Genomic DNA, 10,686 nt, shown 5'->3' with positions numbered 1-10,686 from the left:
CCCATTTGGGGTTCTGGCCTAGGGTAGTTGTGTAATATAAGTTTATGATGATTTTAATTAAATAATAACTTGTCTTCAATTCGAAGACGTAATTTTGGGTTAGGCACAACGCTGGTAGAAGACCAGGCTAGCCACTCGTCTTCTTTACCATTCAACGAAAGTGCAGAAAATGCACAAGAAATACTTAACCGGCCTCTATAGCCCGATCTTTTGAACATAGAGCAAAGGAGAAGTTCAGTAACCCGAATTGCACCACTATCCTTGGCGTCTAAAAAATCATTAATGTCTAATTGTATTCGAAAGGTGGGCCTTCTTCTGCTAGGGAAAACCCAGTTTTCATGCAGCTCTATTTTCCTCCGGCTACGATTATGTTGCAGCATTGTTTCGTTTTGTTGAGTCGTCCTATTATCGCACTAGGTCCCATGTTTAAGCTTACGGCATATACTTGCCATGGGTCTACAAATGCAGTTTAATGCTTAATATGCTACTTAATTAGCATTTAAATGGTTTGTTACATTTCACACGTAAATCTCAGTGAAGCACAGGTACGGAGCACTGCGTAAATGAATCATTTAAAATGTAAATATATAGTAGGTAAAAAAAAAACAAGCCAGAACTGACCATCCCACTTAATCTCCAAGGATGCCACTGTTTAGTGTTAAATATCTCAGAAATGAAGCTCAACACCACCATTGTGCATTTTGCTTCTTAATTCTGTGAAGATTTAAAACACAACAATGCGACTTAACTAACCATATACGATTTTTTTTTGTTTCTTTTAAGCGAACGAAGGATATACGGTCAACTAATAGATGGCACGGGTATAATATAGAAAGGTTTTAATTTTTCTAGATTATTCAAGTGATCTCAAGGAATACACCAGCATATCCGTATTGTCAGCATGCACACTCTCATTATTTCCCTCTGCTTTAATTTTTATATAGATCACTACAATCAGGTAGTCGTGCTAGCTGATAACGTACGGCTTGTCAATACTTTTTCCAATATATTCATTATATTGTCCCCGTTTATAGAGTGACTAATACAGATTGTACAAAAAATGCAAATAAATATTACGCTACTACGACTAATTTACTCGGCAGTGCATTTTTCTCAATTTGACTGGAAGCATAGAAAAATATGTATTTTAAGATAATAAAACTACACTGGCTTAAAACAAAAAGGTTACTCGTAAATAAAAACTTGTTTTACCAAATATACTCTTGTGTGTATGTAATAGCTAATAATTGTTAAGTTAAAAAAGAAGGCAATACAGATAGGATGGCCTAATTGGGTATCTAACAAAAAAAACCCAATTCGAACAGAAAGAGCTTAGTGGACCGAAGATATGTGTTGCACATAGTCTGCAGGTATATCGCAGACAAGATTTAATGGTATACATTACAGTAGAGGATGCATACTTTTGTGCTACAATTTACAGGTTCTATAAGAAAAAAAAAGAGTATATCAAGAGGTGCAAGAAAAATTCTAAAAAAAAGTGCCGTCCAGGATTCGAACCTGGGATTCCCAACTTTTATGTGTAGCGCGTGTAATCGAGCGTGATACCACTTCACCAACGGCACCTGTGTCGCCAGTACGCACGTGGCTATCAAAACTGGAGGTGGAAAGAGAAGCAAAATCCAGAGACGTTCGTACCTTTATGAAGCAATGCAATGATGCTTAATTCGCGTAGAGAGAGTCCTATTGTACGCTGTACGCCTGTCAAACGACACAGCTATTTGGAGAAGGATCTTAAGCAACAATGTACACAACCGAATCGTGTGCGCATATATCTAGCATGCACGACTTCCATGACCATCGTCGTATGGATGTTTCTTCACGCATTCACAGCCATTACCCGTGGTATGACCATCTGGCATAAAATCTAACTTTAATGGCTTTCACGCTCACAACCATACGTGAAGATAACACCAGACGGCATTAAGAAATAGCCGCTTTAACAAGAAGCGCTCTTCGACAACAGAGATTGTCATTACATGTTAACTCGGATCTATCATTAGAATAATGTTCTTTTTTCTATCGCGAGTAGCCTTTGTTAAACGGAGCTGTTCGACGATCGGTAGTATCGCATTCCTTCCTTTCTAAGCCTGCAACGACTATGAGCGCAGTTTCTACAGAAAGAGTTTCAAGTACATTTACCCCCCATAGAGTTAGAGTGGTTGCTCTATTAAAAAACGACAAAAAATATTTTCGAACTGCCTGCTATTTTCAGGAGGCGGGACCGCTTCGTCAAGAGCATTATGTCCTTCAAACAAGAATTCGAACTGGTCATCAGTGACCCTCTGATACCAACTGTGCTCGCTGAAATATAGGCTTGTCTTGTTTTCTGTTCGGGTTCGACATGAGGGCCGGCAAATTGGAAGGCACCATCTAAATGTTATAAGGTTTAGGTAAGCTGAAAGTTCATTACCTTTTGGCGAACTAACCGAACACCCATATCCACAAGCTATGGCAGTGATAGAAGCACTGAACAACAAAACATTCTAAGTAAACTCTAAACTGTAACAGGAAGATGAAAAGTACGCCATAGTCAAACAATCACAACCAAGCACAATGACATTATACTATCTCAGTTAAATCTAAGACGTCCAATACTATGCACAGTCATTGGGATTCTTGTGTATTGATCAGATATTCTTATATCGCTCACTTAACAAACAACTGGTAATACGAACAGTGTACATGTGACTTTCAAATGCACACGACTTTTAGCTTAGCTAAACCGTTAACATGTATTTTATAGCAATACACTTACTTTTTGAATGTTAATAGGATCCGCTAAAAACGAACGATAAAATCATCAAGCTTATCTGCTTTAGGTATATTTATAAATTGAAATATTTCCAAAGAGCTGGCCGGGTGTGCAACTGATAAGAACGAATATCTTCAAAATGAGAGGGTACATTATGGCTTTCACTACATCATTTTGAAAAGTTATGAATATTTTAAACGAGACACTTTCAAATAAAAAAAAAAACGTTAGCAAAAGCAGTGGTATGCTAATGCTACAACGTCTGTTTCTACGATAGCAAACATTATCACGACATATCATGATTGTGTCATACGCTGATTATCAAGCTACTTTGTTATCACACGTTTTTACTATTATAATTTTTTCCTGAAATAATTAGTTGCTGCATCAGGCGTAGAGTGGAACAATGTGGACGTATATAAATACGCACAATGCGTACCGTAGAATAGCGGTTATTTGTGAAGTTCAGAAATCGAACTTGTCAACAGAAGTTAAACTTGGACTGAAATGGCCGAGTGACACGAGTTTACCAATAGCATTGAGTTGTTCGTTGTGTTTAAATACAACTGTGTACGGTGTACAAAAAAAAATTGATTCCCTGTTATGCCGATATATTGCGATGTGAAAGTAATTTTACGTTTAACTATTCGTAGTATAGTATCGGACTCCTAAAGGAAGAGCGAGGATTCAACAATTACCAACGGGTCCTCGTAAAGAGCTGTCTTTTCATAGCTAATCCTAACTCCTGTGTTAATTAATTCTATCGAACGTTAACGTCATGATAACTGCTCTAAGTTACTCGACAGTGGCGATCAATGAGAGAAACACATATATACGGATACACTTCAGCTGAGTACTGAATAATTGCAATAGTACCTATCTTTAAAGATAAAATTATGTATTTTCCTTCGAAGCTTGTCGTTGCTCGATATGCTGCTTAATTTGTACTTGTCGCATGTGACGTATCAGTTTTATCGGAATGGGGGTAAGACTATGCCATCGGGTATAGAGAGATTCTGTATGGTTCAACTAGACAAGCCTGTCGCTGGCCTAGGTATTTGATCGGTTACTATATTACGACGAGTAATGGCTCATCGATAGGGTGAACGGAAGTGAGTGGAACAGACGAAGACAGTGCTGCTTGTAATCAAGAACAGAGGCACAAATAAACGCAAGTGGTCACCATAATGAAAATCTACGCAGGTGTACGCATTAACAATGCTGGCGAATATCACTGAGTGATCTTGACGAGGAAGACTCACCAAAAACTTTTTGAAAAACTCTTAAAATCCTAATGCTTTTAAGCTTCCTGAGCTTGTGCTCTTTCTATCCTTTGTGCTTTTAATTCTCTCCAGATCTATAGCTCTTGGAGCGAAGATCGATTTAAGAGTCTTACTCGATCTTCAATTAGTTTGCCTATGCGTTCAAGTTTTCTAGTCGTATCGACAAATGAAACTATCCTTCCAAATATCTGGCGGGTGCGTTGTGTCAAGCACAAAGCTGAAACGAAAAATGATTTACTTCAAAGCCTCTAAATGATTATAGGGATGTGCTTCTAGTACGGGCTAAAATTGCTCAAGTGAAACAATAATAATGAACAAGATAAGCCTTTTATAGGTAGAAGGTACCTGATATCCTTGAATTCCGAGTTTTTATTTCATGAATTTACTGCCATCCATATTAAATAACTTAGAAGAGTAAAAGCGAAGCATTTCGCTGGTCGCGAAACGTGCACACGCTGGATGAAAAAAGTGTTTTGTGTGTACCTAAAAGCCAAGTTTTGATTGCTTAGTTTTTAATTTTAAAGGTCGTCAAAGTTAAGCGTGATGCCATTCCATGCGTAATATAATATAAAAAATAAGTTGCACACAACCAGCCGTCGAATGCTATAATCAGCCATTTTTGTCTAACTTGTAGGTAAGTAAAGAAGAGTTAACGTACTCAAGATGCGGCTAACAATGCTTAGTGGTGTACCCTGTCTCCATACAGCGTCGGTCTCATAGGAAGCAAATGCTTTTGCTGAAGTACGTCTCTCCCTACCATCGTTTATTTCGCGAAATGTAAAACGCGAAAATCATATTAGTTCGGAGCGTTTTACGCATGATGCATGAAAGGCTTCTTTCCGTCCACGCACTGGATTATTTAACGCAACCTTATCCTGCAATTGACTAGGGAAAGATTTGACGGGAACCTCCCTGTTTTTTTAGGTTTTACATTTAGTAGTGTTGTTAAGTTCCACCACTATGGCTGGCTCCCAGCGCAAAACGAAAAGTGTTTATGCCCGCTTATGAAACTACACTTCCATGTTTATTAGAACTTCGTCTACGCAACTTTTTTACACACCATAAACCAACCATGGCACCATTTCACTATCGCTATTTATAATGGCCTTTTCACGATAGCTAATAGACGCGTCCGATGTCAAATCCAATGTAGTCGTGCCGAAAGTAGCTTATTTGGCTGACTAATTAAATAAGTAATCAAGGTCTCTTACACTCTTACGAAATGATTCGACGAGTGAACCCTGCGCTCATGACTATTTACGGACAAGATGGGATATTACGCGCAATTCTGTAAATATTATAGTCATATTTCCATAAAGTTTATGCTATTCTGTAAACCATTATGTACTAGTCCAGACCATTAGTACTTCTGCAAAACGTTCCGTTGGCGCCATCACTTGTCTGTTCAGGTTGACTTTTCGATTCCGCTGAGCCACTTAAAGGCCGACTCGTGACATGCAATCGCTGTTCTAGCGCGTTTGAGAACTTTATAGTCGAACAGCCCCTTTCGATTGCATTAAATCCTACGAGATGTCCAATTAGAAGATCAATTAAGCTATTGGCGGAAGGGTAAATATAGCGGCGTCTAATATTTTTTGACCTTTTTACTGTTACGCAGCGTTGACCGACTTTATTATTAGCGAAAAATGTTAATGTTGCCTAGTAGAACTGCAGTTAATTTGACAACCGATGGGCGAAAATTAAGCATAACATAATGATCCTTACTTTATATCACCTGTTGGGATCCAATTGGAGGCGCAGATCGCTATCGAAACCAACAATAAAAATTTGATATCGATTTGCCGCAAAAATGTTTAAGTAAATAATTTTACGTAAAAACAAGTAGAATCGCGCAAAAACTATATCTGCTTTGAGATCTATAGCTCTCTAATGTGTATTTGCGGCTATGTGATAACTGAAGATCCTCAAGCGATACTATTACCGCAGCAGCATCCATCTCGATACGTGCAACGCTTATGGGCGTTGTTCGATGTCTGGAACGTTTTTTTAAACTCATACGATATGCTGCATGTGATGCATGTATCCTATGGATGAAATAATGCTTCTGGAAAATTTAGTCAAGATTGTCGTTCAGAGTGAGTGTGTGTACATGAGCACCTTACATAAATCGCTGTGGGAATTGGACAAAAGAACTTTAAGTAGCAACTTGAAGCTATATAGCACGGATACTACTCAAAGGTTCGCTAGTCAATATTTCATCAATGGTCAACGTCTGCACCATCGATACGCAACTCTCCAGCAGCAGAAATGTACATCGACGATATCTGCACATGCGTACACTTACGGAATATGATTTTGTGCTAGAGATTCATATTGCAAGTTCTGCTCCCTGTAAATAGTAAAAGTTACATATGAAATTCCGTGTTTCAGGAGTCGTAGTCACGGTGGGTAAACAAGACTGACCGACTTTGAATTGATGGGCAAAAACTAACATATAAACATGACGTACGTACTGATGACCCTATGAAAATCATTGAGTGATCGGTGACGGAAGAAAGAAAATTTCAAGAAGCTCCGATTCTACCATGGAGAACGTTTGCAGTTTGTTCACCGCCGGACATATAAGTAATACTAAGTCAAATCTGACAAACCTAGTGGCAATAATTAGTAAACTATCACAATTGCCCGAAAATTTTTCAAGTTGAACATTGCCTATTTTAACAAACTGTGCAAGTAACCGTAGGATAACTTACGAGGCCACTGACGCATAGTTTAATTTCCTATTGAACTGAATAAGCCTAAATAAAATGAATAGTGTTTCAAGTTAACAACGCGCTAAAAAGCAATTACCTTTTCAATGAACATTAGAAACGTTCTCTTTTGTTACTTGCGCATAGGAGCTAAACATTCAGAAGTTCCTTAAAAACTGTGTGCCTTTCATTCATACCGTTATCGTACCTAGTTCGATTTTTCGGCGAAATCGACGACTACTCTAGGCTAACATCTGGACCTTCTAATGCATGAAAGCAGCTAAAAATATGTCATCAGTGAAGGCATCGTCAATTATAAGGATGCTTAATTTGGGCGATAATTGTAATTGCCAGGCGTCTATTATCTATAAACAGTGGCGCTGTGCGTCGAATTGTATGCCGCTCGTGTATGACAAGCCCCTTAAAAAATTGAATATTAAGGAAAGTGACTTCTTGATTATCTAATATCTCGTACAGTTTTTTTGTAAAAAAAATTATACCTGGTAGTAAAATCGTGTCACAAACTATTTTATAAATAATTAAATTTAGCTGTCCTTTTGCTTGCTTATTTTCTTAGATTTTGAATTATTACCTTCGAGCGGAATATTGTAGTAAAGGTATTTATAATAAGTATTATGGTACTGTTTTAACCTATCTGGCACAAATACCGTAATAATTAACTATAGGCCCTTAAGATGGTCGTAGTCCTTACGTTTTGTACTTGACGTTCGACATAGCTATTAGATGTTCCACCAGACAGCTGGGTCTTAATGGGGTGTCTATACTCGGATTCGAAGCGGGGAGTTAGGTCTCCGATGGAAAGCCTAAGGGCAAAACCCGATATAGTACAGTTTAATTAGGTCTCTTTCACAAGCCTATGCATACTAACCGTTGCGCGTTCTTGATAGAATGTGTTAGGGAAGTTCGGGGCTAACTATTATTTCAAAGGATGAAGCTAGACATGTTTGCAAACAAAATTATGGAGTGACGTTCTCATTGAATATCCAGTGAATACGCAACTCTCAAGTAAGAATATAACTTGCAATCTCAGGAATTCCGATTTTAGCCAGCTAGGTATCACAAGATAATTGAACTCGATTTCAGTGAAAGGCTTCCTCAGATATCTATATATGCAAGATTTAGTGAGGGGAACCATTCTCGATGCTTTTGGTGCTGATATTCTACTGTCTAGCTCTCTGGAATTTAAATTATATTGTGCTCTTGCTTGAGATACATGAATTTAATATTTAAGAAAACTTTTAATAATTTTCTATTCGGCCTAGATCTAAGGAAACATGGTCAATCTATCATCATTTTTACACACTAAGTAAGCCCAATGCTGCAAAATCCATGTCACCAATTCGGCTAAAAGCCTCGACGATCTGAGCCTATTTTTGGAAAATGCGATAGTAAAAAATTTTATAGATAAGGTAAATAATAGATGTAATAGGAAAGATAGTTTGGAAAGAACTTCTTTTTCTGTAAGTTTGATTGCGTATTCGTCGAATATCCCAGGAAAGATTCGCCAAAAAAGTGCCACTGACACAACCATACAATTGAGCTACTGAAGAGCCGAGAAAGCTCTTCTTCGTTAATTTAAGATAGCAATCATAGACAAATCAGTTGCTCTTAGGCTTCCTTGATTATATGTATTTTTTCTTTTATTTGCCCCTAAGCAAACATAACTAAAAGTGCACGACATGTCATCTCCATTAGGTCTTCTGTGCTTTCCAGATGACTTCCATATTGAAAATGCAATTATTAGTTTCTATTCTAGCTCCGGAGACATCTACGAAAATGCAACAGACATATAAAACTAAGTTGATGCTATGCGGAAATCGAACTTGCCTTATTCAAACTTAACTCAACTTACCAAGGGCCTTTGCCTTTTGTCTTCACGATATCACGTTCTGTGGAACCGTGACCTTTCCTCTAAAAAAATGCCACACGTTGCTATAATAGAGCCGTCAAATGAACGAAGGACACAGGTTTTTGATTTTAGGCCCTGCCGATTATATACTACGCGACAGGTGTAATCAAATAAAAAAACATAGTAAACTGAAGGTCTAGAGAAAAAAATCGTGTGTTGGTTATATTTTCAATAATTGCGCGCCTTATATCTTCGATAGTACCTCTTTATTAATGCGCGAGTTGAAATACGTTCTTCCTGGAAGGATTCAGGCTTGATTTACATATTTTCTGATATACTTACTGGTATACAAGGCTCTGCCTTGCATGTCCTTTGAAAACATGGGTGGAAACAAGATCCATGCTCGGCATTTTGTGAAGATCAAACGCTGATTTGGCGGCTGACCCGGCGTAGCTGTACCGAGGAGCTGTACATGGATCAGTCTATCATATTTAGCTATCATTTCGCTGTAAAAGATAATAGAAAATATTTTTTTCTCTTTAAGTATCCAAAATATAAATGATATTAATTAATTGCTTCGCGTAAAATAACTACTACTACGACTATTGTTTTCGTACTAAATACAATCACAAAGACTTACTTTGATATTTATGGTGACTATCATGATTAAATCTGTCTGAAGTCATTCATACAAGCTGAATTTTAAGAGGGTTTGGGTACGTACTTTTCCACAAGATCTATGCAGGCTGACCAATGTCTAATGTATATGCAATGGGATGTCTAGATAAATTTGTTGTTAGCTATAATTTTTTGAAGAGCGAATGTGGAATCAATGATACGTGATTTCTACACTTGGACTCATAAAAGAGGTGCAGTGGTAATCAACGTTCATCATATAGAGTTCTCCAATAATAACAAATCACAGTCCTCTAGCTCAGACTGCAAATTTCTCGGCAACAGGCTACTTCTAAGCAAAAAAAAACATGACCAATCCCCTATTGGTCCTAGGCACTAGTTGATGCAGATGTTTGTCATCAATTGAACCGAATCGAAAATAGCTCGTATCGCATGGCTTCTCTCTCTATTCTGTCTGCTGAACGTTATGGCACTTGCACTTGTATAATAGATTTTTTAACCTGCGGCTTACTCTCAGCCTCTACGTCTTGTACATTAATGAGGTGTTACTATAAAAGTCATCCAGGAATGGGCCCAAAACGTGATAACGTCCACTGCACCTAGCCACCATAACCGATAGAAACTGTGGGCTGTCAATACTATATTCCATTGGCTTTCCGTACAACACGGGTTTGGTCTCTATCGTTGGTGAAGCCCTGCTTGGTCCTTTGTAGTCGAGCCTTCTCTTTTATCCCTTGCTTCAGCACTGCCAATTACGCTACTGGTAGTAATGATTACCAGAGAGTAGCCTGTCACCCGCGACGATCTCGCCCCTATTGGCTTGTTTCTTGAGGCAAGGTGACCAGTAGCGTTTCTGTTTTCGGCCTGATCTCCGGAGAGTTGGTCAGTGACCTTGTCTTTTAATTTGGTCGGTTTCACAGGTCACTGTCAAAACATTGAAAAGAGATTGACAGTACATCGATTAGCGACTAGGCGTCCCATAATCTATTCTCACCCGAAATAGGAGTAGTTTAGCCATATGTATAACCGTTTCTGGCAAAGGTATGCCATGTCCGAACGTGCAAAGTTCTCAAATTCTATAATGTATATGCATCTATTATTATTTGTATCATAGCAAAGACAAAACCCACAAGTTATAATTATATCGGTTTACTACGTGGTACTTCCCAGATACAATTTGCGTTGTATAACACTGACTGTGAATCTGTTACGTAGTACTTACCGCTTTCGCTAAGTGAAACCTTTATCTTCCGCTTATGTTGGAGCCATGAATATTACTTAGGTACAACACTTCAATATGTAGATTTTATAGTCGCTCACTTATCTCACATGGTTTATTTGAATATAGTTGTGACAAGTTGATTTCGACTACCAAGTAAGATACCTATGCTTAACGCGTAGATGGCAGAAGAC

The 10,686-nt window shown here is 38.1% G+C and overlaps 1 long non-coding RNA gene across 1 annotated transcript; it reads left to right on the top strand.

Moving 5' to 3' along the window:
• Positions 1-1,319: 1,319 nt before the first annotated feature.
• On the top strand, positions 1,320-7,225 carry LOC147756754 (uncharacterized). Its single transcript, XR_015324094.1, has 3 exons — positions 1,320-1,863; positions 2,234-2,411; positions 6,448-7,225. It is a non-coding gene; the product is annotated as an uncharacterized LOC147756754 (long non-coding RNA).
• Positions 7,226-10,686: the final 3,461 nt, after the last annotated feature.

The sequence above is a fragment of the Varroa destructor genome, unplaced genomic scaffold, assembly GCF_002443255.2.
Source record: "Varroa destructor unplaced genomic scaffold, Vdes_3.0 BEIS01000003.1, whole genome shotgun sequence".
NCBI lineage: Eukaryota > Metazoa > Arthropoda > Arachnida > Mesostigmata > Varroidae > Varroa > Varroa destructor.
This window is presented reverse-complemented; position numbering and strand designations above follow the sequence as displayed.